This window comes from Adiantum capillus-veneris, chromosome 17, assembly GCF_014529385.1.
Source record: "Adiantum capillus-veneris isolate H3 chromosome 17, ASM1452938v2, whole genome shotgun sequence".
Classification (NCBI taxonomy): Eukaryota; Viridiplantae; Streptophyta; class Polypodiopsida; order Polypodiales; family Pteridaceae; genus Adiantum; species Adiantum capillus-veneris.
Window position 1 is genome coordinate 148178578 of NC_140947.1, and position 6000 is coordinate 148184577.

Here is a 6000-nt window from a genome sequence, read left to right on the forward strand (position 1 = left end):
GTTACAAAAGAGCATTTTTCCTATTTGAAATCCTTGGTTGTTCTTTGCAATCTTTGTATCTTGTTTTTTTTCCCAATTTTAGGCAAATAAGATTATATCCAAATATAATCTTTAGCATGGTTTGAAGACATTCCCATGAACTCTCCTTATGATTAAAAAGGCCATCGACACTGTTGTGATTTCTAACACACAACTCTATTGTCACATTTAGACATAGCTGGAGTATTGCATGAAATCCACATGTTGATTGGGGAACTTATTATATTTGCATAGTCCTTCCGCAATTTAGTGACTTAATGTCAATGTCTATTTGCTTTCCTACTTAGATTCTATTAAGAATAGAAATGTAGCCAAGATTCACGTTGGCACATGGTGATCTTAAGTTCATAGCATTTTGTTATGGATTGCCAATAGCCAAAATCAATGTCTTGTAGCAAGTGTGGTTGCTCTATGAAAATCCATGCATCTTACACATGGATTATTTAATGCAAATAATCGCACATTATTACTTCAAGGGCACTGAAGGGCTTATCACATGTGTTTGATACATCACAATTGACTATCTACCAAATCAAGGTTCTCAAACTGACCAAGGAAACTTCATAAAAAAACAACCAAGCATAGTTCTTTGTAGTGTGTTGACAACATGTTTAGCTTCTCTATTGATAACAATGTTGGTGCTGTTGTCAACAATGGTAAGTGTAAAGCCATGTAAATAGTGGTGGCCCCTATATTGAAAGTTTCTTTACCTGTGTAATCCATTAGCAAGGCAATAGGGGCATTGCCATGCTATTGGGAATCTCTAGTACAGTGCCATAAGAGACCTTACACTATCAGCAACAAAGTCAATGTGCACCTCACAATCATTGTATCAAGATTCCAAGAGGACCATTGTATTAGCCTCAAGGAGTTCTATGAGTGGATATCAACTTTGCAAGCATTTTGCAAAATTTGAGTATCAACTCCCATGACCTTCCAAGTGACATCTTTAATTACAAGTGTTGTTTCACAGATCCAATTGTTGAGTCAGTGTCCTGATGCTTAGGAGTGCCTGTTAGGTGCGAAAAACTTCACATTTAGTGACCTGTAATTTGTATATGTAGAAAATCGTGATTTTTTTCCACATTGCAAATTTAAGATTTTAGGGTCTAGGACTGTTTTTGACCTTGCAAGGATAGTACCTAATAAGTTTGGTGTTTGGCATTGATTTGCTATTGGTTCTGCATGTTGATGCGTGAATGGATTATAGGGAGAATAACCAGGCTTTTTGTGGATAGAGCGCACATAGACAATTTTAATGGAGTGTATTGTGTACAAACAAGAGATTGACAACCTCTTGGCATGCCTACATTCCCTAATCAAGTCACCTGCTTCCTGGGATTGATATTATAGTCTTGGGTATATCTCTTTATGGATATGTGATAGGTGATGATAGAGACCCCCCCCTCCCCCCCCCCCCCCCCCCCCCCCCCCCCCCCCTCCCCAAAGACACTGGCATCTTTGTTGGGGAGCGGAGTACCTAAACTAGTGTGGAAACATACAAAACAAGCAGATTTTCTTGAGTTAGACTAGCTAGATAAGGTAGATTAAGAGTAGAGATCGAGGTATCCTTGGTCTTTGTGGTTTCAAAGGTGAGTTTGTCACCATAAAACTGATAAAGAAATAGAGTAGAGTATTGAGAGTAAGTGTGAGGCTTGGTGCATAGCTTTATTGGTTATAAGAGCAACGAAGTTTGAATTAGGCTAAAAAATGCGAGAAAACGTAAATTTTAGAGTTTTGTGTAGTAAGTTGTTGATTTATATTGTTTTGTATGTTCTTTTCATTTGTCATAGGAATAGGATAAGTAGAACAATTTTGACAAGTACTCTTATCATTTTGGATCTAAATTAAGCTTGAGAAATCATCATTACAGTTTTGAATCCAGAGTACGGTGAATGTGCAAGAAGAGAAACGTATCATTGCAAGTTGTAATTGAGGGTATATATTATATGCACATGAGTGTATGAGTGCACAACATCAAACAGAATAAGAAGTGCCTCTGTCCCAGATTATGAAGTGCCTCTATCCCAAATTTTGGCATCAAAGTATAATGGATCAAGGGATCCCCATGCACCATATCACATTGTTTAAATAGGAGTTGAGAGCAGAACTTGCCACAAATTTCCACATTCAATTTGAAGGTTTTGGGTTTTGGAAGAAGGCATTGGCCTTACATGGTTCGAGCCTTTGAAAAAGGAAGACTGTGGGAACATAGAAGCGCTATTGCAAGACTTCGTGCTGTGACGTATGCGTATTCAAACCAATGCCCGGAAGAGGACACCTTAGTGCTGATAGAATCTTATTAGAAAGAGGAAAGCTATGGGTATCACCATGCATACAATCCTAGCCCAATGATCATGGAGCCGTATGACCATGAGAATATTGCTTCATCCTCTAGTAATTCTCAGTCAAGAATAAGTAGCATATCTCAAAGTGAAGGTTTACTTTGAGTCGTGGAACACTAATGCTTGTAGCTAATCAAGGAGAGGCTAGACAAAATGCATATCCCTAGAGGCCATATGCCTAGAAATCGAGACACCAGAGAACCCTAAGACCTTGTTTCAAGTGTAAGGAGACCATTCAATGATCACCAACCAAGATAATGCTACAAACAATATCCCTAATGTGAATGGTAATGCTATGCAAGCAGTAGGAAATGCTTCGCATGGACATTGTAGTGATTGTGGACAAAAATATTTGTACCATGATTTTCCTCAGCGCCCATATAAGAAAGGAAAATCATTGGTGAACATTATAGAGGTCATACCCTCTTCAAGTGATTCAAATTCAAAAGTAAAAGTGCCATTGAAAGTGATAATGAGAGTGCAAACGAGATAGAAAGCGATAAGTGAGAAAGGTAGTGACGACTCTAACAAATCCATGAATGTAAAGCTAGCAAGGAAGGCTACAAGAGATAGAGCTAGAGCCTAGTATCATTATAAGTTAAAGGCTATTATAGCTAAGTTTTCACAAGCTCAAGAGCACTACAACAATCAAAAAGATCTTTATAAAGTGTGATGCTAAAAGAAATACCCAAAGCTGAACAAAATTTAAGCGGATTAGAGCCAAAAGATGCTAGTTCAGGAGACTGAACAAAATTTGAGAGTGGATTAGAGCCAAAAGATGCTAGTTCAGTCTTAGTGGGTAGACAACTCAAGCCTTTGGAAGAAATTCTAAAGGTGTATGAAGCAAGAGTAGAGAACCGCCACAGTCAACAAAGCATAGAGGGATGACTTATCCTTATGTGGAGTTGAAAAACCTAAGGTTGGAGATGTATAAAAAGTTGATTGAGATTACTCAGGTGCTTATGAAACCTCCACAAGCTATGTTAGCTTAGGATATGATATACCTCAACCACCTGCAAACTCTAAAGAAGAAAACGACAAAAAGGAAGTGGATTTGAGGGACACACTTGTGCTAGAACCTGTGAAGAAAGCTGAGATTTCAGTTGACGATGAGTTTCACAAAACGAGCTGAAATGAGAGATATGAGAAAGAAGGTAATTACGGATCCAAGATCCTTAAAAAATGGAGAAGGCGCATACATGCGGAGAAGGAGCATATGAATAAGTGGTAGAGAACACAAATGATGAATTTGTTTACCATATACCTCCTACTATGCCACAAGTTAATGGTAATTGGCCTTAATTGAAAAAAAATGGTAGTATGTATTGATCAAAGAAACTCATGGATGCTGCATGCGAGCACTGACCTCAAAATTGAAAGACATAGAGCTATCAAAAGGGATCAACCATCCATGTTATTAGGCTAACCCACTAATCGACAAAAGCAAGTCACTAGGCATAGGTCCAATTTGGATTAGCTGAACCCTATTGGTAGCTACAAAGGCAAGACTCTAGACACACATTTAGGCATTCACATAATGATTTGAATGTAACATTCATCCTTGAGTACACTGTTGGGGGTTCATCGTAGCATCGGCCTAATCGCAACCCCATCGCAACCCACAACCAACAAAATTATCAATCTGTGGCATGATAACTCGGCTAGGGCTTAGAGGTATAAATGTCATTAGATGCATCAAAACAAAGGATTCAAGGGATCCTTCTACCCATCATAGAGAGAATCCATGGAAAGGGTTCCTCTATCTAATCAAACACGCAATCCTCATTATTAATCACTTTACACATAATTATGCGATTGAAATTAGCCTTCCCATCAATCACCCTAATGAAAAAGTTTAATCACACACATACACTATCATGCAATTAACTTGCCTACTCTGCATTAGTGTGACCATTTTGGCCCATCCTCTCAATGCTACTATGCATGCACACACACTAATTACACACTTTGTAGAGAGAGAAAGAGAAGGAAGGGACAAGGAAGGCATTGCCCTCACACACCATGGCCAATGGTGTGGATAGAAGAGATATAATTAAAAAGGGATTAGAGATCTAGAATCACACTACTACCAACAAGAGCCTAGTGGAGCTATTTGAAATTGACCTTTTCTTGACTTCTTGGGAAGAGGAGAGCAAAATTTGAGCCTAAAATGGAGCAAGAATACAAGGAGGGGGATGAGAGAGAACACCCACACACTCACTCAAGGCAAGCTTGGTACAAAGAAAGAAAAAGGGAAACTTGTCATGTTCCTCCTCATGTTGCACTCATGGTGTGCCTGAAGCCTATTGGTTGGCCACCCAAGGGGTCCAATAATAATTTAGAAGATTTAATTAATTGTTTTTGCATTTATCAAGTCCTATCTCTCAAAGGGAAAAGGGGGAAACTTGTCCCAAGACTAGTATTGGTGTAAGACTCCTGCTTGTGATTGGCTAGGTCTGAGGGGTCCAATGAGCTTCAAGCATGAGCTACAAGGGGGGGGGTCGACCAAAGCAAGTAGGGGGCTTGAGGGGTATACTCTCCCACACACACACACCCTCATTATGTGAAGTACAAAGTGCAAGAGCTCCCTCTCCTTCTCTAAGCAAGTAGAGAGGTTGAGAGCCTGCACCAACACTCTTGGCTATGGAATGCAAATCCAACCAAGAGCCATGCTTCAATGCTTAAACTTGCCATCTTCTCCATCTTTATTACTATGCTATTATGTATGCTAGCAAGAGGAGTGATGATAAGTGAGTAACTAATTCTTTCTCTTATAAAATGTTTCTTCTTCGTCTGCCCTACCCTCATTCCCTGCTAGCTCTCTCCACCTTTGGAGGTGTTTGAGGTCTTGGGACTGAGGCTTGGGATAGTTAATGCTTTCTTCAAAGTTTATGTTATGCTCATGATGCATGAAGCTTTCCATCTTCATTGCATCAGCTAGGTCACAAGGAACACAAAGATTGTATTGTAGCAAGTCTCTCTTGATGGGAGAATCATAATACAAATGCCTATTGGAGGGAGGACCGGCTCCACACAAATCCGGTCCTCAATTGTTGTCATGTTCTCTAAATTCTATCTCTTGAAAAATTATTGTTCATGCCCAGTTAATTGAATGCTATGTTTATGTTGCTAACTTCAATTATGTTCACCTGCTATGCTCACAAAGTAAGTTCTGAAAAGTACTCTCTCTTATTTCCGCTACTCTCAAGTTAATAGGCCAATTCGATTACAGTCTATGAGCATTTAATTCTCCTCTTATTTACTCTCTTGATTAGGATCCTCTTCTTGCATGTTCTCTTGAATCCATGCCTCAATGCACAACCAAGTTTAGATCCATCGGATTGACATTATGTTCTTTAGTTTGAGCTATGCTACAACGGCCCAACATTGGCATTATTGTTGAGGATGCTTATGATGTAAAGGCAAGTGCATGTACTTTTTGAATGAACATGAGGGTGTGCTTCACTACATTGTAAGACTCACACATCTTTCATACTTTTTTTCTCCCTCTCCACATTGACCTCTTCTAGTGCTTGTTGTTGCACTTGTACCTTTGTGTTGGCTTCAATTTGTCTTTATAAATTTGAGCAGATGCTTGCAACATCTTCTTTCTCTC